The following is a 27,882-nucleotide window of genomic DNA, read 5'->3' on the forward strand; positions in this document are numbered from 1 at the left end:
TTCACAATCTGACAGGAAAATCAAGCAAGTAATAAAACTGATATTAAGTAAATGCTAAAGTTCAAAATCCAGCACTACAACTAGAGTGAGCGCCGCGAGAATAGCTGTGCTTCGGATGTTGGAAAGCCAACGCTCTGTCCCGTCAACATCGAAACCTCCTTGTTGTTATTACAAACCCTTGCGTACAATTGACAGTTGGTGCGATGCAGCCATTCGAAAAACATTTAAAGATTCGTTTTGCCACTGTCCATACCTCCTAGGGTCGAAGGAAGACAAGCGTTAAATGTTCTGTGGGTCATCAGAAGCGGAGCATAGAGCTCGGTTTGTGGAAGGATGTAAAACGAAATCGACCATTTCCAGTTTTTCCCTTAAATGGTTTTGGGAAATAAAGGAAAAAATAAATCGCGAGGATCTAACGGGGATTTTCTAATCAAATGTCCTACGTCGTTCGGCTCCAGACTTTCACCACTGCGTAACCAGTTTGATGTCGAAAGTCGAAAAAGTTGCAATATCTGAAATATCATGGTTTGTTTAGGGTAACATTATGCCGCCCTCTCTTTTGCGTAGTCGCGATGTTCTAACCGCCCGTAAACTGTTGGTAAACGATACTCGTGGCAACTTTGCCCGTAAAGCTGCGGTTTCGGGTAAGCATATCTACTGAAATACGCTTTGTCATGTGATTAGGGGTCTTTATCTAAACTTTTAATAGCGGTGCCGACACGAACACGCACCACGAACGATTTTGGTCACGAGCTACAACCAGCCAACCAACCAATCAATTGCGTCAGCTGAAGAAAGCCGTTTCCACGTCACCCAGCCGTACTGTGTATTCATAATACAAGTCCTCGAAAAAATATCTTTTGGCAACTTTTTCATACCATAGATTAATCCCATTTTTTCTGGGCACTGAATCCATAAAGTATCTCGGTTCTTTTCTTATCAGGTATTGTTATAAACTAGAAAACCAGCAAAGTGAACAAGGATTCATTGACATGTAAACATGAAAATATCTCTTTATTGCACAGAAATTGTGTGTTTAATAACGTACTTTTCCTTTCTATATTCTTGTCAACATCTTTCTCCGATGGCTCGCCTGTTACCCGTCTAAGCCAAATGACCAAAAGCAGACCCCCGTGAAACTGGTATTACGCCGGCAATAATACCGTGTTCCCATCATTCTGAAGTTTTGTTGAAAGTACTTACCGTGTTCGACACTGAAGTCACTCAGATTTTCGGGAGAAAGCTCAAGGTGAGCGTTCAAAAACAAAATCTCGATATTCGTGAAACGGCTTTACTTCCAGAATTTTTCTAGCATGTTGGCTTCAAAAGACATATAATGTGAATCCTTTTTGATGCGTAAGTACACAAAATAACAATTTCCTTTAATGATACGCAAGCCGCCTCCTCACTTGTAGCCATATTTTGATTCCAAATTGTAACTGGTCATATTTTTTGGAATTTTGGGTCCAGACGTTTCGCTTCTGGTAGATGTGGAAACCCCTCTCAGAGATGCTTGCGATATTTTCCATCTTTGGGTAAAGCATTCTGAACCTGGTTCAATACGCCCAACGTAATGTGTAGAGTTGATATAAATTTTTAATTCGGAGCCACGTCGTTCTTGCACACAAAGAAGGAATCGCAAAAATTAGAAAAGAGGCGAATGTGCGTACAACCAGTGATACCACAGCTATTACTATTCTCCTGTGTAAGATCCTCTGTGTGCTGGTACCTTACCTCGTCACATGATGAACTCACTGTTGCTATGTTTTTAATGTAGGAAATTTCTCATTTACAGCTGCAGAAAAAACCTTTCTTGATATTCGTATGTTTACATTCGTGGGAAAACGTAACAATACTGTACAATTGATCATAAATATGAGACGATATATAAATAGCCAGATTGTGTACCGTCTGGTTTCTGCTGTAATTTATTTTGCTGTTGAAGTGCTTATATTTATGACTCTTTTAGCCAGCGAATGCATATCTCATTACGCACGAGTCTCCAAAATTGGTTACTATAGTGCCAAAGAATGTTCTTCTATGCACTATGTTGTATATTGCTCTCGATCAAGACGAGGTCACAGGAATGTGATTTCTAGTTACGAGAAACTTAAGTGGTGAATGAGAAAATTGGTTTTTGAATAAGGCTTCCAGATTATTGTAACTAAAAACAATGCGACATCACGAATTTGGCCTGCGGTAGTGATTGTGTAGCCTTTTGTTCATTGACACACGGACATAAAAATAATGAAGAAATCCATACCACAAACGTCGGCAGTCGTTATCGGTTGGTTGGATACTCTCCTGCTTGCAGTTCTACAATGTTGCTACTAATGGATTATTTGCCAGATGCGAATGAGCTTTACAGAAAGAAAAGGGTTTCGCATGAAGGGGAAATCTCGTAATCAAAACAATCTATTGTAATACTGCAGTCAGACTATATGCATTTTCACACTTCTTCATGTATTTACTCCCACTCAACGAACACTGAATTTAAGTGAGTTTTAATTTAGTTACTTCTAACTTTACTAATTACTAGTACATTAGAAAAAAAAAACTGTTGTCCCTGGAAGCCGCTAGAAAGACCACAAGCAACTGAGGTCGCGTCGCCGTTTTTGTTGTTTAGTAAATCAAATGTCAAATGTGTGTGAAATCTTATGGGACTTAACTGCTAAGGTCATCAGTCCCTAAGCTTACACACTACATAACCTAAATTATCCTAAGGACAAACACACACATCCATGCCCGAGGGAGGACTCGAACCTCCGCCGGGACCAGACGCACAGTCTATGACTGCAGCGCCTTATCCCGCTAATCTTTTAGTAAATCCATAGGTGGTAATTACTTACCGAAAACTGTAATCTTCGTGTGATCGAAACGAATAATAAGATCCCCGGTAGTAAATAATAGCTGTACGCTTCAATATGACTGCCTCATGGTTCTCCGTCGACAGATTACTTTGCATAGAGCGTATATGAAATGTAGGCAGTATGACAACAAACCGTACAGCGCAGCTCAGACTGGTCACATATGTGCTTGCAAAGAGACATCCAAATCAGAACAACTTTGTATGCACTCGTCCATGGTGTGCCTTCTTCTGCCTGTCCCGATAACTGCGGTACGGAGCAGGTAGTACCAACATCGCGCCAAAAGCGCGACTCCACGACCACAGCGCGCGCTGCGCCATCCCCATACGTGTCACGTAGGTAAAAGGTTGCCGCGTCAGGCGGCTAGCCAGCTTGGTGCCGCAAAGCCACGTGCCGATCTTCTGCCTCCTCTGCCACCTCTTTTTACTCTCTCTTTTTTTTTTTATCCCCGGCCGGTTAATGGCATTAGGGCTCCGGCTGCAAAGTGTATTAGCGCTTCGGCCGGATAAACCTTCCCTTATAGCCTTAGCGAGGAAGACCTTTCAGCTGGCCGAGTGTGTTCGGCACGGTGTAGGGCGAGATTAGCCGGCAGCGGGAGCGCCCAAGAAATGCCAAAAAGGAAAGTAAGCGAAAGAAAAGCGGGGAGAAAAACAGAAAAAAAGGAGTCCGTGTTTGTCGGTGCTCGACAGCGACAAAACAAACTCGGCGTTGGCTAACTTTCTTGTTCTTCGTCGGAGGGGAGCAATTTACCTGTTGACGCTAACACAGAGACAATTACTGTTCTAGGTACAAACTTCCTGCTCTGCCGTGCTGTGCTCGCTGTAATTAAACTTCTTGACTGGTTAAAATCGCGTGCCGTTCGGGGCTCATCCCTAGACCCGTTCTTCGCCGGGAAACATTCATGTTAACTGCGGCACACGAAAGGAGTCCAGGCATCTGGATAACAACCCTCCATTCCTCTGCTAAGGCTACACCTACAATAGGTCCGTATTTGCCGGCCAATGTGGCCGAGCGGCTCTAGGCGCTTCAGTCTGGAACCGCGCGACCGCTACGGTCGTAGGTTCGAATCCTGCCTCGGGCATGGATGTGTGTGATGTCCTTAGGTTAGTTAGGTTTAAGTAGTTCTAAGTTCTAGGGGACTGATGACCTCAGCTGTTCAGTCCCATAGTGCTCAGAGCCATTTGAACCATTTGGTCCGTATTTGTCGTGATACGATCGGGAAGCATTAGCAGTTATGTTGTGGGTGTACCATGAGCGAAACTGAACATGGTGTTACCGGTTATTTTCTACTGCATAAGAAAGCATTTCTTAATAATAAATTGAAAATAAGTGTCAGTGCACCATTTAATAAAAATATAGATCTGCAGGTTTTTTTTTATACCTATCAAGTGGTTTTTGCAAAGAAAATGTACAGAAACTAAAACTAACAGACCAGAGAGAATAGTCAAATGTGTCTGCTTATTGAAAAACTTTATTACTAGAGTGAAAGTTTCACTTTGCAGCGGAGTGTGTGCTGCTATGAAACTTCCTGGCAGATTAAAACTGTGTACCGGACCGAGACTCGAACCTGGGACCTTTGCCTTTCCGGAAAAGCGCTCTACCAACTTTTATTATTATTATTGTTATTTTTTAATCTCATTTTGTTCGTTTTCGTTCGTTGTATCTACTCGGGGTGGACGTCGCATGACACCCGTTCAGTTCGTCGTTGACCCATTAACGCATTTTTTTTTTTTTTTTTTTTTTTTTTTTTTTTTTTTTTTTTTTTTTTTTTTTCAGAGGGCAGCTAACCCTCTGACCGAACACGCTGAGTTACCGTGCCGGCTAACTGAGGTACCCAGGCACGACTCACGACTCACGACGTGCCTTCACAGTTATCATTCCACCAATACCTCGTCTCCTACCTTCCAAACTTCAAAGAAGCTCTCCTGCAAAACTCGCAGAACTAGCATTCCTGGAAGAAAGGATATTACGTATACATGGCTTTGCCACAGCCTGTGGAATGTTCTCAGAATAAAATTTTCACTCTGCAGCGGAGTGTGCGCTGATATAAAAATGGCATATTAAAACAGTGTGCCGGACCGAGGCGAGGTACTGGTAGAATTAAAGCTATGACGACGGGTCGTGAATAGTGCTTGGGAAGCTCAGTCGGTAGAGCACATGGCCGCGAAAGGCAAGGGTCCTGAATTCGAGTCTCGGTCCGGCACATAGTTGTAACCTGCCAGGAAGTTTCAACTTAATTGCTGACCTGAAGGCGGTGACTGCTTTAACTCCGTGAAATTACGAGAAAGTTTTATTGTATTATCACTTCAACGAAATAGTTCAACAAGAACTTTCAGCTGGACATCATAGCAAGGTCAAATCGCTACAGACGCTTTCAAAACCGAGTGACGTGGCGCAGTGGTTACCACACTGGACTCGCATTCGGGAGGACGACGGTTCAATACCGCATTCGGTCATCCTGATTTAGGTTTTCCGTGATTTCCCTAAATCGCTCCAGACAAACGCAGGAATGGCTCCTTTGAAAGGGCACGGCCGACTTCCTTCCCCGCCCTCCCCTAATCCGATGAGACCGATGACCTCGCAGTTTGGTCTCTTCCCCCTAAACAGCCCAACACTTTCAAATCATACTTCGATGGATTGGAAGCGGTTCCGTGGCAAAATGAACGCGTCCAGTAACAGTAGCTGTTGTTGTACTTTAACTCTCAAATACTAACTTTTCCGATGGCGCAGTTTAATCCAACAGCGCTTTGTGTTTATCTGTAATAAGATATAGTAATTTTTAATTCAGTCCTAAAAATATTGTAATTGACATTTACGTTTTACAAATAACTGCTGAATAGTGTGGGAAGAGGTGGAGATGGTCAGAGAGCGGGCGGTGATGGTGGACAGAGAGGAAGAGATGTACTAACAGAAGACGGGAACAAACGCATACCTGCGGAACTTCGGGTACTCAGCTAGCGTACATATAAATACTCACATGTATGGTCAGCATTCATTTGTAAATCTGTCTAGAAGAAAATATGTCATCTTTCTTAATTAATGGACGCATTGCACTCCATAGTGACGTACCAAGAACATAAAAATGAACGAACTGTGTAGATAGTTAACAGGCCACCAATGTGGCGTTTAGCTGTCCGTCCTTCATCAGTCTGCCTCGTTGTGGTGTCGAACTTTAATCCCACGTCGGGAAAATTGTAAACACACTATAAAAATGGCACAATGGAATGTCTCTACAGTTATTCTTACAAATAAGTGCGAAAGATTAGTGTTCAACGCTCCGTCGACGATGAGCTCGTTAGAGACTTAGTAACCGTTTGGGTATGTTGTAGACAGTGAAAGAGAACTGCAGTATGTTTATCAAAGGAACAGTCCAGACATACGCGGTATTTAGTGTACAGGAAGCTCGGAAAGGCCAAATCTAGATGGCCGGATAGTTTCTGGAAGAAGCTCGCGTCTGCCAAATATGAGTGGAGTGTCTTAACCTCCGCGCCGCTTCACGCCTACTGGACCTTTGAGCACGCTAATGCAGTATACTGCTGTTGAAAACCTAGGAGGACACACTCTGTTTGCCACAGAATAAGAATTTTTGTTGACGATGCCTGTATCAAATGTGGCTTCAATCATTTCTACCAGCAACGAACATGACAAGCTCACTATATTTAATTTGAACTTTATTTATGATAACTTAATAACAACATTTCACCAGATAATGACTTTCGATGCCCGTCTGCAGTGCAAAACCTCAGCCGAGTGGTACTAGGTGCTTCAGTCTGGAACCGCACGACCGCTACGGTCGCAGGTTCGAATACTGCCTCGTGCATGGATGTGTGTGGTGTCCTTAGGTTGGTTAGGTTTAAGTAGTTCTGAGTTCTAAGGTACTGGAGACCTCAGATGTTAAGTTCCATAGTGCTCAGAGCCATTTGAACCATTTTTCAAAACCTGAAGTGGACCTCTCGTATAATTTGGAAGAAAAGAAGTGGCGAAGTATCTCTACTATGACCATGCTAGAAGGAAAACTGTGAATATTCCACCCTGTTTCGAAGCACTGGTTGTTGATTACAACATTTCCCGCATATTACTCAGACATTTTCTAGTAGTGGGGTGATTTATTTACGAAGATCTCTATTGTATTTATTCACACAGAAGATCAAACGAAAGTGAAAGTGTTCCTGAAATGAGCGACTGTGTTCCCGATTTTTAATTTTTTCATCTTCACCAGTACACCGAACAGGGATAAAGAGTATCTAGTAGTGTCTAACTCAAAGTGCAGTATATAGATCAGTTTTGCAGCCACGATCAATTTCCGCGCCGTCGCACAGAGCTGATGGATAGAGATTTCGCGTGGTAGGTACCTGGTGGTGTAGCAGTCGGTGTACAAAGACATTCGCAAACGAGAATGTACTGAAGTGGAGGTCGCATTCTCTGCACCAAGGACGCGGACTCACTGGAGCGTTAATTGCTTTCGGAATAGATTACTGTATGACTGATCGCAGTGATTACTACGGGCAAAGTAGTGCACAGTGAATCAGACCGTGTAATTAGAAAAGAAACAGTACTTCGCCGTAAAACCGCAAGGTCATTTGACCTCGACTGGTTTCTTGCAGAACAATCCGTGGGGTGTGCTGACAATTTCTGTAACATTCTTTCATCTGTACTGGAGACTGTGATGTTATTATTCGCATAAAGCTGTCTGATACCTATACCTTTCTCTGCATAGTGCATGTGTGAGGTTACATGCTACAAGTATTACCAGCTTTTCTAATTACATGCATGGATGCTGCATCTGCAAAATGATTTCTGTCTGCGCTGTTCCATGTCTACTATAATCTTCTCCAATGCATTGCACGATCTCTGCATTATAATCCTTTGGCAGAAAATTATGTTCTGGGTGAATTGCACACAGTCAGAGTATCCAAACTCCCTGTGCTACGTGACGGTTTTCTTGTGATCGTCAAACTTTAGTTTCATTTATGTTCTTGCAGATGTGGTACGTCTATGTTACTTATTAAAGGTCTGCTCTGAATGAACCATATGCGGTTCTCTTATGTTCGTTTATGAAGAATCTTCCGTGATCTTTATAATAATTGCGTTACCTAACGATTCCAGGTAAGTTCTCACATTTCATTATGAAATTATTCTGTTGTTGTTAAGTAAAAAAAAAACTTTTTTGGAGTGCAGCTTACGTATGATTATACCACTATCTGGTTCTACTTAGCCATTTTATGATCTTATTATTCCATGAGTGCCGTCCTTATTTGTATCTACATACATTGAGATTCCCGATTTTGTGTGTTTTTGAACAATTTTCGGCCACACTTAAATTAAATATTTCACTTTTTGTGGGTTGTATGTGTTTACTGAATATGGTATTACCAACTGACGCTCTGTGTTTCTCGTTCGCCATTTTTTTGTACCGTTGTGTCTATATGTCGTTTGATATTCGTATCTATTTGGTATTTTCGTGCGTGACTCCCTTTCCCTTGAAGGTTTGAGTAGATCTGTGATGTGAGGCGTGCTCGTACAACACAGCCGGTAGGGCAGGGCACTGACAACAAAAGATGGAAATTCGGTTTCGAATCCTGGTCCAGCGTACAAGAGGCAGCTCGTCTGCTTCTGACTTTAGGTTTCAGTGTTTACATACATTTTGTTTCCGCGTTTGGACCATAATTTCTAACTTCTGCTACATTTACATAACGTGGTTCCATCAGATCTTCCATCTTTAAAGATCTGTAGTTAAACTGTCTATGTCGGATAAAAGTCATACGGCAAGTGAAGAATGGCTTTATTGACCACAAAGTATGCATGACGCGTTTTGGAATTATTTCCATCTTTATAAACCCGAGTGCAAAGGTAGCACGAGGACAAGAACGTTACCTGTTGACAAATGTCATCTCATGTTACTTACACAACTAGGAACGCTGTTGTCTTTGTGCTGGCTTTGCACTTGCACTTGGATTTTTGAAGACGGAAATATTTCTGAAACGCATAATGCATACTTTGTGATGTTTTGCTGTTAAATACTTTTCTATTCTCGCAGTTATTTTATTTTCCCATCGTTTCTTAATTGATTTTATGTTCTTGGAGATGTGGTACGTCTATGTTGCTAAACGAAAGGTTGCTATGTTCGTGACAAACTCGTTTCGCTTAAGTATATTTATGAGGAATCTTCGGTGGTCTCTGGTATTTTAAGAGTAAGGTTGCTTTGTTTGTGACAAACGCGTTTCGGTTAAGTATATTTATGAGGAGTCTTCAGTGGTCGCTGGTATTTTAAGAGTATAATAACTGCGTTACATAATTATTCCGGGTAAGTTATTACACAACAGTATTTCATTATTCTGTTGTTAATTCAAATGGCTCTGAGCACTATGGGACATAACATCTATGGTCATCAGTCCCCTAGAACTTAGAACTACTTAAACCCAACTAACCTAAGGACATCACACAACACCCAGCCATCACAAGGCAGAGAAAATCCCTGACCCCGCCGGGAATCGAACCCGGGAACCCGGCGTGGGAAGCGAGAACGCTACCGCACGACCACGAGATGAGGGCTGTTGTTAATTAAATAACGTATTTTGGAACACAGCTTTCGTATGATTATATTACTATCTGATTCTGCTTAGCGATTTTATGATCTTATTATTCTCCGCTAGCGCGACTCTTCATGAAATTCTTCTCGTACATCAACTCTTCGCCTTCTATCAGATAAAGTAGGCTATATCGGAATGCGACTCTCGAAAATTTATATTTTTTCTTAGTTCCGATATCCCACTTTCAGTGTGTAATATACGGAACAGCAATTATACTGAAAATATTTATACTCATATCCTTATATGTCGAATTTCTTATCTGTGTATTTTTTGAACATGAACGTCATGAAGATGCTCATACAACTTCATAGGCACACGCAAGGGAGGACGGGTGCATCTCAGAATGGCTTACAGTTACGTTCTGAAAACATACAGTCCAACAACAGTGAAGCAAAGTATTAATTACTTCCAATTATATCTTGCAAGACGACAATGTCAGTAAAATGAGGCATGTCGTCAGCCATTAATTCTTCGCTACACTTTTGAATTAGACACAGAGAAACTTGTAGCAGTACGTGGAATACCCTCTCCCACACACGATAAGATCGTTTGGTGACTATTAATAATGATGTAAGGGTGGTCATAAAGTCACTGTCTGAAAAAAAAATATTTCTAAGGAACTACTTTAGATACAGCTACCAGTTTTTGAACTCATTAAGTTTTATGTGGATACGCTTCCCCATGTCTGTGCAGTTTTTTCAGAATATTAGCTTAACTCGTTTAGTTTTTATTGATACACTTTTACATGTGACAGTATCTGATTTCTTTTTTCTCTCCCTTGTTACAGGTAACATCATTCACAGCTAAGCAACGGTTCTGAAGTGCCTGGGTCGGGATCTGTCAGATGTGTAGAGCATCAAAGGTTAGTATGAAAAGTTTAAAAGAGGCTGACAGAGTTGGAGACAAGGCGAGAAGAGAGGTAGCCTTGGCGTGAATAACAAACACTGTCGATACCATGAGTACAGCATTTCGACGCGTCATATTTCCGAAGTAAGGGGTGTATCTGAGAGCACTGTGGGGAAGATTTCACATAGAGGCTGCATTTCCTGGAACACAAAGTACGACTCCTGCGAGCTTTGCAATCAGATGAAAGTCACAGACGTGCTGAGTTTGCTGTGAACACTGGAACGAACTGATACAGTCAATGACTATCTTAACGATTTTTTTTTTTCAGTTAAGCAACCTTTCACATATACGGGAAAGTAAACAGGCATAATGTGCGGATCTGGTACGGAGTATCCACTTACCGTGGTACAGCAGGTAGCGGCCTGCCCGAAAGTGAATGTGTGGTTTTATTCTCAACACTATAACTGAACCGTTCTTTTTCACTGAGTCTACATTTATGGCAACAGTTCACCTGTACTTGTTGGAACTTTACGTTGCACCTCAGTCACAGAAATTACAACCATGGGTAGTGTATCAACACGACGGTGCACCGCTACATTGGGGTTTATCTAATCGCCAGTTAATGGATAAAGCCTTCTCGTACAGACGGGACGTAGAGTCGGTCCAACAAATAGCCATCACCACACACAAACCCTCTTGACTGTCTTTCTGTCCAGTTACGTTAACGATAAAGTATTCAGTTCACCAGAACCTGACGTGCAAACTCTTACGGTACAAGTATGAGGTGCTACAGAGACGGTGACGAAAGGCATGTTGGCAAATACGTGAACAGAAACTGAGTATCACATGGACGTTGTACGTGCAACAAACGAAGCTCCTGAGACAGAGTAAGCCGTAAAAAATTTTGTGAGTTAAGCAACCCTTCCGCGTATTAGTGTTCTTTTTCTTTTCCAGTTTTTGCATTACATTTGCTTACATTGGGTATCTGTAATGTTGTTTCTAAAATGTAACGAGATGGATGAGCACTCTAGAACACATCAGTCCCAAAGAAGGATTAAAACATACATTATTTATTTACAATATATTCGATATAAATGATACACTGATTAGCCAAAACATTATGACCACGTGCTTAATAGCTCGGTTGTCTGTCTTTGAAACGATATGCATCACTGATTCTGCGTACAAGGAATTCGATATTTTTTGGTAGATGTCTACACGCAGGTCATGTAATTCGCAAAAATGACGGGCCTCTGATTTGCTTACGCGGTGATGGCGCCCGATAGCAACCGAGGTGGGTTCCATATGATTTACATTGTATTGTGTTGTACTGTACGATATTTTATTGTATTGAACCGGGGACCTAGAAACGACGGAAGGGCCACGTCCGACCGTAGCCCCCAGTGGTCAGAGGTTCACAACCCTACAACAGGCCACATCAGTCCACCCACCCCACCGCCGCCCCACACCGTACCCAGGGTTATTGTACGGTTCGGCCTCCAGTGGACCCCTCCGAGAACGTCTCATACCATACGAGTGTAACCCCAAATGTTTGCGTGGTAGAGTAAGTATGGTGTACGCGTACCTGGAGACAGTGTTTGCGCAGCAATCGCCGACATGGTGTAACTGAGGCGGAATATGGGAACCAGCCCGCATTCGCTGGTGCGGGGACCGGCACGACTTCCCGCTCGGGAAGCAGCACGTTAGACTGCGCGGCTAGCCGGGCGGGCCATGAGTTATATTAGGCGGATTTGGTCGCCACGACAGCAACTTGAGTTCACTATAATGTTCCTCAAACCACAGTAGCGCGATTCTGGCTCCGATATACGGACAATTATACTGCTGAAAGATGACATTGCCGTCAGGGAAGGCATCAAGCATGAAGGGATAAAGGTGGTTTACAGCTGTCAGTTGTCACTACCACAGGTCCCATTCAAGCACAGCGTAATGCTGCTTCCACCAGCCTGCGTCCTTGGCACGCTGTACGTTTCGAGCTGCCGTTCACCTCAGTGATGGCGTTTGTACGGAGGACCATCGACCTATTTTAGCAAAAAAGTGACTCAACGGAAGAGCCGACTCGTTTGCATTGATCGACGGTCGAATCCTGATGCTCCTGTGCCCAGTGCAATCGCAATTGGCCATGTTGTTGGGTCACCGCGTGAACACGTAAGGGTGGTCTGCTGCGGAGTTCCATGTTCAACGATCTACAATGAACGGTGTGCCCCGAAACACTTGTGCTTGCGCCAGCACTCTGCTCTTTCGGCAGAGATGCCACAGATCACCATCTATACTATTTTACAGAGCAGACAAGCCTCCGACCCCCACGTTCTGTGAAGAGTCGTGAACGTCCAACCATTTGCGGCTGGTGGTACCTTCACTGTTCTTCTAACTCTTTCCGTAGATGCTCACTGCTCTCGACAGTATTGCGTGAACGTCAGACCAGCTTCGCCGTTTTCGAGGTACTCGCTCACAGGCTCTGTGTGATAATAATCTGCCGCCGACCGGTGTGGCCGAGCGGTTATAGGCGCTTCAGTCTGGAACCGCACGACCACTACAGTCGCAGGTTCGAATCCTGCCTAGGGCATGGATGTGCGTGATGTCCTTAGGTTAGTTAGGTTTAAGTAGTTTTAAGTTCTAGGGGACTGACGACCTCAGATGTTAAGTCCCATAGTGCTCAGAGCCATTTGAACCATTTTGAACCAATAATCTGCCCTTCATCAAAGTCGCTTATCTCAATGGAGTTCCCCATTTGCAACCCCTATCTTCGCTAGAGTCATGCCCCGCTCGTGTCTGCTCTGCTTGCATGTGAAACATCCCCTTCAATAATTAAGACTGACTGTGCTAGTAAACCTCTACATATCACTGAAAATAATATCTAATTAATTGCAAGCGCGGCTTAAAACTATGAAAAACAACTACAAAGGAAATTCTCTCTAGAATTACGCGCTAGCAAAAAATAGTAACTACACTAATTACTCAAACTACAAGAAAAAATCAGAAGATTCCAGTGAGGTATCTTCGGCTAAGAGTAGACATATGAAACATCCCCTTGAAACATTATGAATGACTGTGCTGGTAAACTTCTACGTTATTTGATTTTCAAACAGGTGAGCAAAACTCAACGTACTCAAACAGTTTTCTCTTTACTTATTCTGATCATCGCTAACTGACACACAGTACATTTAGAGAAACGCAGTCTGACTTTTTTCAATAATCCCTATAAAACAATGGCCATGACTAACAATCATCTATACCTTTGATGAATCACTTACCTCACAAAAATCTTCGTTACTCGAACTGCTGCAACACAGCGAGCGCCAATACTGCCAGCTGAAGATTCTAACTACTGAAGGCACTAACTACTGATGGGCGTAGTTAGCTAATGAAAGGTTTTGATAGAGAACAAACAATGTATTTACCTTAATAATGTTCAAAAGTCATCGTATACAGGGTGCTCCATTGATCGTGACAGGGCCAAATATCTCACGAGATAAGCGTCAAACGAAAATACTATTTTTGATTACATATTCGTGTAGTACGTAAAGAAATATGAATGTTTTAGTTGGACCACTTTGTTCGCTTTGTGATAGACGGCTGCCCTTTATCAAAGTCTCTTATCTCAATGGATTTCCCTATTTGCAACCCCGCGTGTGTCTGCTCCGCTTACATGTGAAACATAGTGACAAACATATGGCTCACAATTTTAGACGAACAGTTGGTAACAGGTAGGTTTTTTAAGTTAAAATACAGAACGTAGGTACTTTTGAACATTCTATTTCGGTTGTTCCAATGTGATACATGTACCTTTGTGAACTTACAATTTCTGAGAACGCATGCTGATACAGCGTTATTACCTGTAAATACCACATTAATGCAATAAATACTCAAAATGATGTCCGTCAACCTCAATGCATTTGGCAATACGTGTAACGATATTTTTCTCAACAACGAGTAGTTCGCCTTCCGTAATGTTAGCACATGCATTGACAATGCGCTGACGCATGTTGTCAGGCGTTGTCGGTGGAACACGATAGTAAATACCCTTCAACTTTCCCCACAGAAAGAAATCCGGGGACTTCAGATCCGGTGAACGTGACAGCAGCTATAACAGATACTTGGGCATCATCATTTGTTGCAGGTCGTGGTTGACGTTTCACATGTGACTGAACACTTCCTGTTTCCTTAAATAACGTAACTATCCGGTGAACGGTCCGGACACTTGGATGATGTCGTCCAGGATACCGAGCAGCATACATAGCACACGCCCGTTGGGAATTTTGATCGCAGTAGCCATACTTGAACACGATATCGACCTTTTCCGCAATTGATAAACGTCCATTTTAACACGGGTAATGTATCAGAAGCAAATACCGTCCGCACTGGCGGAATGTTACGTGGTACCAGGTACTTACACGTTTGTGACTATTACAGCACCATCTGTCACAAAGCGAACAAAGTGGCCCAACTAAAACATTCATATTTATTTACGTACTACACGAATATGTATTTAAAATGGGGGTTCCTATTAAAGAAAACGCAGTTGATATCCGTTTGACCTATGGGAGCGCCATCAAGCGGGCCAACCACAGCGCCATCTGATTTCCCCCTTCAAGCTAGACTAGTTTCGTTGTTTGTAGTTTTTTCGCTTGATGCTTATTTCGTGAGATATTTGGCCCAGTCACTATCAATGGACGACCATGTATATTTCAGTTCATGACATCCATCTTTACAAATTTGTTTTTCTGGCGGACACACGTTCAGATCATCCGCTTATAGTAACCCCTCAAAACTCTGGCATCTCTCTCTCCACATCCACCACTGCTGGCGGCTCACCTCCAACTTCCCAACTCTATGCGCTGTTCACATGCAACAGCCCAACACTACACAAGCTAATATTCCAACATGAGTCAAACCAGCCACAGACTGCACACAGCACAGTCAGTGATTTTCATACAGAGCGCTACGTGGCGTTAGCAACATAAAAACCTAAACAGTCTACTTACACATGTTTCTGTTAATGTGTCAGGGCCCGCAACGCCACCGGGTTGCATCCAACGTCCCGGTGGGCAGTGCTCATAAATGGTTTTGCTCATCAGCGTACGTAACTTTGTGTTTCACTGCAGCTCCCTCTTTGTTCCATTAGTCCTAATTATCAATATTCACTGACAGTCGTAGTAGCACTCTTGTCGGGCTAGGTTCCTGAAGTATCACTGGCTTCGTGTTACTTTCGTCAGAAGTCACTACATTGTCGTCCATACGCTCGTTGTGATCGGAGAGTAGACTGATGATAAGCTGGCGGAACTGAATGTACGACGGCTTGAAAAGCCACGCGGTCCAATCACAGTTGCAGGCAGTGTGGTGATGCGAATTCGGCGTCATCTGGTGACTTGTGTAGCGCCACCTGGCGACACCTCTCTATCAGCAGCTCTCGGCGGCAAGTTATTAGGCTGGGGACACAAGAGCGGAAAATGTACTGGACGTCAGCTGCGCGGGAAGTGGACGCACCGCTATGGCTCGCAGGGTAGCTGTACCAGTCCACACGGGGCGGAACGTCAGCGGCTGCTGCTTGGTCCTTAGCGAGACGGAAGTCTTGTGGTTACACCCGCAGTGCTACGTACCACGGAAATCAGTTGGGCAGTTAACACAGGTTGTACGGCAGGTCTGCGAATACGTGCCGGCAGACAGAAGGCAGTCAGTGCTGGAACCGGATCCAAGTGGCCAGCTGACACCTGGACAGCGCGGAATTAGCCGAGCGGTCTATGGCCTAAGGTGCTGCAGTCATGGACTGTGCGGCTGATCCCGGCAAAGGTTCGAGTCCTCCCTCGGGCATGCGTGTGTGTGTGTGTGTTTGTCCTTAGGATAATTTAGGTCAAGTAGTGTGTAAGCTTAGGGACTGATGACTTTAGCAGTGAAGTCCCATACGACTTCTCACCCATCTGAACATTTTTGACACCTGGCAGCGTTGTGTTCTCAGTGCTGTGTGTGCGGCTACGAAGTGCCTCCCACAGAGTGTTCTCTGGATCTTCGAAGTTGCATCTGGCAGTACGCCCGCGAAACCTTGTGCGGTATCAGATGAGTTTGTTTTATATTTGAGACGAATTAACAGGTACATCAACCAAAAATGCCAATTAGTACAGAACAATAAAATTATCAAAATTGTGTTTGTAAAGGGAAAGAGCATAGGCAGCTAATCCCCCGTCTTATATAAGGCGTCAGAATTATAGACAATATTTGCACTGAAGGTATAGCTAATCTCATACTCGTGTCTTGCCTCTGTAAAACGTTTCTAAGCGAGCAAAGTAATCTGTCAAAGCTTTAGAAATACAATCTGTAGTAACTGGAAAAATTTCGGTTCTCCATAGTGTAGCTTGTCAAACAAAACCTAAGAAGGCTATTCACTACCGGATGCATACATTCGATGTATTTTACTTTTTCTTCAAAGCTTACACCCCTGTGGACGTCAATATTGCGCAGTGTCGAAGATCCGTCTTGACTACCATCTAAAAGAAGAAGCACTCTGTCTTCAGGCCACGAGTGGCCTACTGGGACCATCCGACCGTCGTGTCATCCTCAGTGGAGGATGCGGATAGGATTGGCGTGGGGTCAGCACACCGCTTTCCCGGTCGTTATGATGGTATTCTTGACCGAAGCCGCTACTATTCGGTCTAGTAGCTCCTCAATTGGCATCACGAGGCTGAGAGCACCCCGAAAAATGGCAACAGCGCATGGCGACCTGGATGGTTACCCATCCAAGTGCCGACTACGCCCGACAGCGCTTAACTTCGGTGATTTCACGGGAACCGGTGTATCCACTTCGGCAAGGCCGTTGAAAAAAGAAAATTATGTCTACTAGGGTGGACCGCTCGCTGCAACGAAGCGAACCGTGATTGTAAAATATTTCTAGAATTTCTGTTTTTTGAATTTCTGTTATTATTTACTCGCAAGGTAAATTATCAGGACGGTTTTTCTTTCTTTTAAACTTTGCTAACAATAATCTTTCTTGAATGTTTCTTGAATAGAACTGTTAGTGTAGACAGAAAATCCACAAAGAAAAAAAGTCTTCAGATATCCATCTCTCTTTTTAAAATGTAAAACCTGTTAATCCAATGTTGCGATGAAGTAGGACTGCAACTTTAAACACCATCCAAGAGAGAAACACAGGGAACAACTCCGCATAGCGAGAGTACATAGCCTCGAGTGTGGCGTGGCGTAGTCCTTTGTGGACAAACACCAATTTATTCGGGGCAGGAGACGACATTTTGCACCGTAAACTTTTCGAAAGACGCGCGATGTTTCACTTACGTTCAGAATAGCACGAAAAATTTGAACAATTACAAAACGAAAGCCAGTCCATTATAAAGTCGTTACTATAGACGACTATAAGATGTGAGAGAACCAATTTTCTTATTTATTATAATTTTTTAAATTTTGTTTGTAGGGAGTATCGCATGAGAAAGATTCCATAGCGCAGAGCGCACGCGAATTCCAAAACAGTATTGTTAATCTTTAGGCGAAAAGCATGAGTTATAATGGGGAAGTAACTACATAGAGCGATGTATCTGTCCTTCGTTTACGTAAAACAATTTTTTTGGAGTCACAGCGGCTGCCTCGAGATTTGGCTCTCCGCATTTCGTTCCGCAGTTAGCCCCTTGCCTGCAGAATCTTTCGTTGCGGATACATTCCTTGTTTTTCTTAAAGGGTGGAGCACATCCATAACCACACCGACGTGGTAACCATCTCAATATATCTACTGTCACCTCTGTATTGTTAGCTGCAAATCCAAGTATTTCGCTGAATGAGAGGCCCCAATTTTGTCCGTGCGTCTGGGTAGGATAACCCACTATCATGGGACCATCGAGGTGAAAGAAGTGGACGAAAATCGATAAAATGTAGCAGGTTTTAGGGCAGAGCGAAAAAAGTGCCAAGGTAAGCACGAGGGGCAAAAAGCCTCTGCGACAGTCTGGACGGGCAGTAAAAACAGTAGCGATTTTATTGCTGTTTGCGACAGATCATGCTTGGGTAAGATTGGTTAGTGAAAGGGTATCGTGCAATGCTCGATACCAGGGTGATAGCTTAGGTTCGTGAGAAGTGTATCAGTTACAATCGACGTGAGGTACTGCTGGGCTAGGCATCGACAATGTCTCCTGGGCCAGCTGCTGAGTCTGCGTATACGTAAAAGCCACATTCGTCACATTAGTGGTCGATTGCTCACAGAATCGATCGCACATTTGTCTCCTGGGCCAACTGCAGAGTCTACGTATCTGTAAAAGCCATATTCGTCATATTAGTGGACGACTGGTCACAGAATCGATCGCACATTGGGCGAGATTGTGTGGGTTCTGTTTGTGTTCAGTGGGCTAGATTCAGCTTCCGTGATGTGGCCTCCTGAGCGGCTGTGTGATTCATCTGGCGGCGCTAGTCAGTTTTGCTGTGATGCAGTAGTTCGCTGTTATTTGCGTTGTTTGTGCAAAAAATGTAACAAATGGCTCTGAGCACTGTGGGACTTGACATCTGAGGTCATCAGTACCCTAGAACTTAGAACTACTTAAACCTAACTAACCTAAGGACATCACACACACCCATGCTCGTGGCAGGATTCGAACCTGCGGCCGTAGCGGCAACGCGGTTCCAGACTGAAACGCCTATGACCGCGGCAGATTATTATCACACAGAGCCTGTGAGCGGCCGGCTCGTTGTTTGTATGCCTTAGGTTGCCGTAGGTGGTTGTGTGTCGGTACTAGGGAGTGTCTGTGGACGATTATGCTCCCACTTACGGTTTTGGTCGTGGTTTTCCAGATTCAGGATGGAGGGGTTGTTCGAGTGACTCGAGTTTTCTGCATAGTAGTGTGGCGAGATTTTCGAATACCTCCGAGAGAGTCTCGAGGCGGTACTGATTGTTAAGGTCCACATTGCGTGTGTATCGTGGAGCATTGCTTATTCTCGGTTTGCGACGTTCTGTATGTGATCCCTCCATCCGGTGCAGCCAGACACCTAGTTACCCGACTGTCTCACGGAAACGTATTGTGTGTGTGTGTGGGGGGGGGGGGGGGGGGGCAGGCTGTTATTTCTCTGCAATGTTGGTGTTTGTGCTGTTGTTTCGGTCTACAAGGAAACAACACTGCCTCACACTTGTCGACGCTTATTTTAAGACGCCATCGTTCCAACCAAGGCTCGGCAGCTCTGAGTGCAGTCGGCGATAGTGAATTGATTCTTGATGGTTTCCAGTCTTGCGCTGTGATGGCAGTGTCATCCGGGTAGATGGCAACTATCGTGTTTCGTGTAGTTGGTAGATCGTTTTGTAGAGGTTACAGTATGGTTCAAATGGCTCTGAGCACTGTGCGACTTAACTTCTAAGGTCATCAGTCGTCTAAAACTTAGAACTAATTAAACCTAACTAACCTAAGGACATCACACACATCCATGCCCGAGGCAGGATTTGAACCTGCGACCGTAGAGGTCGTTCGGTTCCAGACTGTAGCGCCTAGAACCGCACGGCCACTCCGGCCGGCGTACAGTATGGGGTACTCCATATTGTACACCGTGTCGTTTTGACTGTTTACCCTGAAAGTCAGAGTAGAAGCATCTATTGGAGAGACAGGAGTGTGCAGAGACACTCCGATCGTGTGGCTGCCCATGTCTCTTCTGCAGAGATGAGAGCGGCGCGCGGTGCTTCGAGTGCAGTCGACGATGACACTCTCGATGCTGCAAGCGGGGAGCGACGCCTTCAAAAAGCGTGCGTGTGAAGTGAAGTGCTGTGATGCTGTAGATACGTCCTCGGCTTGTGTGTTGCGGCCTGTACGGGACAGTAACCGTACACCCCGTCGCACACCTCCAGGCGGGCGGCGAACGCTTTGGCGTCACTTCCGCCGCCACGGCCGGTCTGTTCCGGCCGGCTGCGCAGACGGCGGCCGCCGGGAGAAATGAACCCGTACCCTTGGCGGCTGCGACGGCCAAGGACGCCCGGGCTGGGCTAGCTCCGCGCAGGCGGAGGCGGCGCTGCCGAGCGCCGTACCTCTCAGCAAAGCGTCGCGGGTCCGATCTTTCACAAACTGTACTCAAAGTGCACCACTAATTTCCACCCACCACCCTCGATTCTTCAAACAACCCATCTCACATGTGCTAAACAGCCTCAGACGAATGATTACTGTGTTATATACACGTAAACAACCACAAAACCACAACATTTTTTTCCGACTTAACGGATTTGCACGCAACTGCTTAATGTGCTCAGTATGAGGTGTGACCACCTCTGACGTCGGCGCAGGCCCGAAACGACGGGAAATGCTATGAATGATGTCATCAATCTCATGTTTAGGCAGTGATGCCTGTTCTTCTTGCAGAGCTACTCGCAAGCCTTGGAGTGCGAATCATGAGTGCTGATGTGATGCAAGCCATCTCCCTAGTGCATCCCAGACATGCTGTATGGAATTCAAATCAGGACAGCGAGCAAGCCACGCCGTGTGTGCAGTGTCCCCCGTTTCCAAGAAAACATCAACCATTCATTATCTGTGAGGTAGAGCATTAATTTTTAACATTTTTATGCAGCGACAGCAACTGATATTGTTTATATAAGAATATACAGCCCACAGTTGTAGTTAACTTTATCGTTTACCTAGGTTTCAACGTTAGTAATAACGTCTGCTTCAGAACCTGCAAAAAGTTAATATTATAATGTGCTAATAAATTATATTAGATATGGTCATCCTGCATGATGCAACGTGTAGTACTTACATAAAATATTATTTAAATGTTTGCCTAAAACAAGCCATGTCCTAAGTCAACTTTATAAAACTTGATGCATAACCATAAGGTTTTGCCACTTCTATTAAAGAAGAGAGGAGCTTGTGGCACAACTTGACAAGAAGAAGAGACCGGTTGGTAGGACATGTTGTGAGGCATCAAAGGATCACAAGTTTAGCATTGGAGGGCAGCGTGGAGGGTAAAACTCGTAGAGGGAGACCAAGAGATGAATACACTAAGCAGATTCAGAAGGATGTAGTTTGCAGTAAGTACTGGGAGATGAAGAAGCTTGCACAGGACAGAGTAGCATGGAGAGCTGCATCAAACCAGTCTCAGGACTGAAGACAACAACAGCAGCAACAACAACAACAACATTAAACAAGCTGTAGCAAATTCACTTTATGACCGTTGTATGGGCCTCGTCGTGGAACTAGACTGTGGACCGCGAGGGCTTCGCGGTCTGCCTCAGAGATGGCGGCTCGCATGTGTGAGACGTATATAATCAAACTCTTATTACGCACGCGTCAGATAACATTTTTGCTATGAATTAATTTTATACTTTACTATTGTAAGTTAATTACAGTATCCAGTATGACTGCGTTTTACATTCTACTACAGAGCCTTATAAACTGACTCACAAATCTCGTATGAACATCTGTAGGAAAGGTTCTTTTATTACAAAAACTGTAATGGTCACATGCATTTGGAATTATTGTAAACCTAATATAGGCTGGAAGCCTTCGAAGTATGCCCTATTTTTTAGATACAGTTGATCGTACTGTAAATTGCCTGTATCTGTAATTCGGTGTCCGCAAATTCGTAGTTCCTCAAGCGTAGCCCTTAACTTCATGATGTAGTCGGTTCCTTATATAGGTAATGTCTCCTAAAAGATAGGCCATCTGGTGAAAAATTCAGGTTTTAAACTTTCCTTCTCGGCGAGTAATAGTTTAAAGCGAAATTTGGTTCATACCCTTGAGAAAGACTGTGATAAGTCAGCGAAATCAGGCGTATATAAGATTATGTGTGATGATTGCCCATGTTATTACATATGTCAAATAGGTAGAGCTGTAGCAGTAAGGTTTAAAGAACATCTTCCAATAAAGGGCGTAGGAACACGGGGGTCAGTCTTTGCGGAACATCTGGTGCATCTCGCTCACACACCTCAACCTTCACGTGACATAGACCTACAACATCATGAAGTTAAGGGCTATAGACTCGACACGCTTGAGGTACTACGAATTTATGCACACCGAATTACAGATAGAGGCAATTTACTGAACGATCAACTGTATCTAAAAAATAGGGCATACTTCGAAGGCTTCCAGCCTATATTGGGTTCACAATAATTCAAAATGCATGTGACCATTACAGTTTCTGTAATAATAGCACCTTTCCTACAATGTTCATACGAGATTTGTTGGTCAGTTTATAAGGCTCTGTAGTAGAATGTAAAACGTAGTCACGCTGGATACTGTAATTAACTTACAATAATAAAGTATAAAATTAATTCATAGCAAAAATGTTATCTGACGCGTGCGTAATAAGTGTTTCATTCTATACGTCTTGCGCATGCGCGCCGCCCTCTGTGAGGCAGGCCGCGAAGCACTCGCGGTCCGCAGTCTCTAGTTTCACGACGCGGCCCATACAACGGGCTTAAAGTGAATTTGCTACAGCTTGTTTAATAGAAGTGACAAAACCTTATGGTTATGCATCAAGTTTTATGAAGTTGACTTAGGACATGGCTTTTTTTTGGCAAACATTTAAATAATATTTTATGTATGTACTACACGTTGCATCCTGTAGGATGACCATATCTAGTATAATTTACTAGCACATTATTATATTAACTTTTTGCAGGTTCTGAAGAAGACGTTATTACTGACGTTGAAACTTAGGTAAACGATAAAGCTAACTGCAACTGTAGGCTGTATATTCTTATACATTTAGAGCATTAACGTCCGCCACTACAAAGTTGGGCTCACAGCACCTCGCAACAACCATGCATCAGGTCCAGAGATCTCATCAGAACACCTGACAGCGATTAAACCTTGCTGGTTCACCCGTTTCATGAAGTGGTGTTTGAGTGGTCAACGTAATCCCTGCCCACACATTTTGGGATCCTACTCGGCATCGGTCTCTTTCCACAATGTTTGAGTGCCGAAATCGTTTTCCAAATTCGCTACAGATGCGAATCCGTCGAAGATAACTCTCCAAATCAAATCAGGACTCATCAGTGGAATGAACCTTGGCCGACTGTTCAACCGTCCAGGTCACATGTTGACGACTCCACCATAGTTGTTCCCTTCTGTGAAGACGCGTGCAGAGGACCTCGGTCAATAAAGTGCACTCTGCCGAAGCCTTCTGTACATCGTTAGCTCGATAAAACACATGCCATGCAGTACTAACGTGGTACTATCGTGCCCTCACAGCCAAATAAAGGTCCTCTCTGATCTCACATGTTGTTGATACTGTCCTATGTTTGGGATAGAGTTTCCGTCTCTAAAAACTCTCGCCACACCCTAGACCAACAGAACGACTCACATTAAACCATCAGGCCACATCAGTTTGCGACTGTCTGCTTCCATTCTTCGTCTGACCCTCCACTGCAGAGTATGGTAGGCGTCTTCTCTGTGCCATACTGACCGTCTGTAACTGCGTACACATTGATTGTGGATGTGGGACTACCGGCAAACACTACCCCGTTTAATATGAGCCACCTTCCGTGAAGAAGACGATCCTATGGACATATTTTGACAGTTTGTATGATTATATCGTTAATTATACAAAGGGCGGGGAAATAGCTGTTTTTGCTCTAATTTTGGACACTAGTGTATTTCACGTTATTCAGCTAAAATCATTATGGTCGAAGACGCAAAACCTTGCAGAAGCAGCGAAGAAAGCATGCCAAATTAAAAAAAAGAAAACTGCAAAATCCTCAAGATTGTCGAGTTTTACCTTCACTACGCGATAGTGATGAAAATGTTGCCGATGACAGTGACACAATAGCGGAGCCAGTAAATACGGTTTTCCGGAATTCTTTCACCAAAGAAGACGAAGAAAATGTTCCAGAAATCGAATTAAGAACTGCTGCCAACGTGACAAACTTAGGATATTTTCCGCGTAGCAAAGCAGCTAAAATCATATAATAAAGGCGTCCGCAGCTCGTGGTCTACTGGCTAGCGTTGCTGCCTGTGGATCACTGGGTCCCGCGTTCGTTTTCCGGCCGGTTTGGTGATTTTCTCTGCTTGGGGACTGGGTGTTTGTATTGTCCTCATCATTTCATCCTCATCATCATCATTCATGACAGTGGCTAGACTGGACTGTTTAAAAATTGGACTGCGTAAAAATTGGGACTTTGTACGGGCGCTGATGAGCTCGCAGTTGAGCGCCCCATAAACCAAACATCACCATCAACAACATAATAAAGGCAAGCCCTCCGGTCCAGATTGTATACCAGTTAGATTCCTTTCAGAATATGTTCAAAAATAGCTCCATACGTAGCAATCGTATAAAACCGCTCGCTCGACGAAAGATACGTACCTAGTGACTGGAACCGCTGTACACCAATACTCAGGAAAAGAACTAGGAGTATTCCGCTGAATTACAGACCTATATCGCTGGCCTTGATTTGCAGTAAGATTTCACAACTTACACTGTGTTCGAACATTATGAATTACCTCGAGGAAAACGATCTGTTTGCCACACAGCCACCACGGATTCAGAAAATATTGTTCTTGTGAAACACAAGTAGTAATGAGTGCTATGAACAGGGAATCTCCAATTGAGTCCATATTTCTAGATTTCAACAAGGGTTTAGATACTGTTCCGCACACGAAACATCCAATGAAATTGCTTGCCTACCGTCTCAGTTGTATGACTTGATCGTGATTTCCTGTCATTTCGTAGTAATTGACTGAGGGTGATCGAGACAAACAGAGGTGATATACGGCGTTTCCCAATGAGGTGCTACAGCCCCTCTGATCTATATAAGTAATTCAGCAGACAGTCTGAGAAGCCATCTTAGACTGTTTGCATATAATGATGTCATTTTCCGTCTAGTAAAGACATCAGGATCTCAAAGCCAATTGCAAAACGAAGTAAATAAGATACCTCTGTTGTGTGAAAAGTGCAATCGACCCTAAGTAATTAAAACTGTAAGATCATCTATATGAGCACTAAAAGGAATCCATTAAATTTACACGATAAATCACATAAATCTAAAGGTTGTCAATTCAACTACATACGTGGAAATTACAATTACAAACAACTCCAATTTGAACAATCACGTAGATAATGGTGTAGGGAAAGCGAACCAAAGGCTGCATCATTTTATTGGCAGAACACTTAGATTGTCCAACAGGTCTACTAAGGAGACTGCTTACACAAAGTTTGTCCGTCCTCTGACAGACTATCGCTGTGCGGTATGGAATTCTTAAGAGACAGGATTGACGAAAAATGTTCCAAGAAGAGTAGATCGTGTGAGGTTGTTATTCTGTGGAGTCGTACCAGTCCTGTCACTCGGCTTGTGCTTTAATGTTGTACCTTCAGTCTCGTTCATCTTAATAGTCCTGACCTCATCAGAACCATGCTCCATGTTTCATTGAATACTAACAGCAAGAAATCCTTAATAAAAATGATCGGCTTTGTGAGAACTACCTTCCCTCAAGATTGGTGAGGTCCTAAAACACCTTGCATATGATAAAGGGCTAGAAGTCACCAAAATCAGTTACTGGTTGCCTATGTAAAAGCTTCAAGGGGCAGCAAATTTTGATTTTCCAGTGTTTCATGTAACAACTGCGTGAATTTAAAAAGCTTTAAATTATCTCATAACCTATTCGTTAAGAGGTGTAACCTTAAGCTGCAAGTTTAACACAGTAAGCAAAGTATTAAATTTACAATCTGTGTATATGTCTTGAGGGAACGTTCTAGGTGAACAGGTCATGTAATTACTTGGAGAGTATTGCAGGAATACAACCCACACGTGTACCATCTTCAAAGAGTGCAGGTTTTTGGACCAACTGATAACCCATGTCGTATGCAGTTTGTGCAGTGATTTGTACACCAAACTGTGAACTATCCATACACGTTTCGCTTATAGCTGATGACTTTAACTGCAGGAACAGCCACATCTGAGATTACGAAAACCCACATGCTGTTGCTGCTAGGTAGGGGCGGGAATTGTGGGTAATTATTTTTTAGGACCTGTAATACTGCCAGCTAGTTAGCTGTAGCAACCTGCTGACAGTTCGTCCAGATCACACTTCGGAACTCCTGGACGGTCTACTGCTTGCTGTTTGCAGAGGCCTCTGGTTCCAGAGTAATGGAGCCCCAGCACACTTCAGTGCTGATGCCCGCCCACAGAAAGCTGTCGTTTTTGGGCATTGTGTAGGACGAAGAGGAACTGTTGCGTGACAAGCTTGTTCTTTTGCCTTGACGCCCCTTGACTGCTTTCTTTGGGGACATGTTAAGGGTATTTTGTACGTCACTACAGCTGCCACTAGAGCTGACCTGATAGCCCGAATCACTGATGCATTCCCCTAAATCCGACTGAGTGCTAACGTGCTCTACATAGCTGGACGGGCGTTGGCACGAAGGTGCGCAGCATGTATTGAGGCACAGGGTGGATGGTTTGAACCATTCAGGTAAATTACTGTCGGGACATGCCTAATATTAATTTACAGGTATTTTTGTGCAATTGTATTTATTCATTATTATCGCCATAAGAACGCCTTTAAGACTACTACGTTCCTTTAAAAAGTGGATCTGTTTGTGTGACCTATCATTCCTCGAAGTTTGTTGGTGAGTTACCGAAACACCGTCTAGATGTGATGACAGCAAGGACAGCTCACGCAGGTATTTTTCACAATGAAACAGTAGGCCACCAATCAAGGAAGCTGCTGTAAATGATGCTTACCCAGGTGTCCATGTACCATTCACTGACTTCTCACGTCAAGTAACAGCTTAACTCATCTCCCAGTCGGCTGAGGAATAGCAGACATCGAACCACAATAAAGAAAAGTATGGTGGATGTTTTGAGTTGGACGTACCGTGCTTATCTTGATTTCATAACGTGTCTGTACACTGCAGAGCTATTTTTATACTCATTCGAGTGAGACTGAGCCACCATAAAATCCCTCGTCATTTGCATTTCTTAAAACTAAATACTTCAGAGATGTGTGATTGCGTTAGTACAGACGTTGGAGATATTAATCATTTAATCTTCACTTGTTCGAGGTTCGAGCGACGTAGAAAACAACTATTCTGAGAAAGGAGGAAGGTTAGTCTACCATTCCGTACAAGCGTAACTGGTTATCTAATAAAGAATGGTAAGGCAGTTCTCAGATAGCTGGTAAGATTTATTTTTGTCAATATTATTTCAATAATTCTCGTTAAATTAATAATATTTACCATAATTACAATTTTAATTACAGTTCTGTAAGACTGTTCATTTGTCATAACGATAATATAATATGTTGCAAAAGACGCGCATGTAATCCGATGTGGGTGTAGTGTGATATACAATAGTGTCCAAAATTAAAGCAACAAACAGAAATTAAGCAAGGTTGCGTTTATTCTGCCACAAAACAGTATAAATAGGTCATAGTAAAGTAGAAACAATGTAAAGAATACAGAATATAAGCAATTTCAATATGCATAAAATTAGACAAAAATGTCCTTCGCTTGTTCCAACTTAACGGATTTTCAGACGCATTCCAACAGCTGGTTAATGTGCTCAGTATGGGTTGTGACCACCTGTGACAACAATACATGCCTGACAACGACTAGGCATGCTGTGAATTATGTCATCAGTCTCACGTTGACGCAATAACGCCCATTTT

At 43.5% G+C, this 27,882-nt stretch overlaps 1 protein-coding gene across 2 annotated transcripts in view; it reads left to right on the plus strand.

Annotated features, from left to right (window-relative positions):
- LOC126281361 (semaphorin-2A-like) overlaps positions 1–27,882 on the plus strand; it is a 2,101,799-nt gene that overhangs the window by 1,531,613 nt on the left and 542,304 nt on the right. The gene's annotated exons all lie outside the window — the stretch shown is intronic.

Source organism: Schistocerca gregaria, chromosome 7 (assembly GCF_023897955.1).
Source record: "Schistocerca gregaria isolate iqSchGreg1 chromosome 7, iqSchGreg1.2, whole genome shotgun sequence".
In the NCBI taxonomy this organism is placed as follows: Eukaryota; Metazoa; Arthropoda; class Insecta; order Orthoptera; family Acrididae; genus Schistocerca; species Schistocerca gregaria.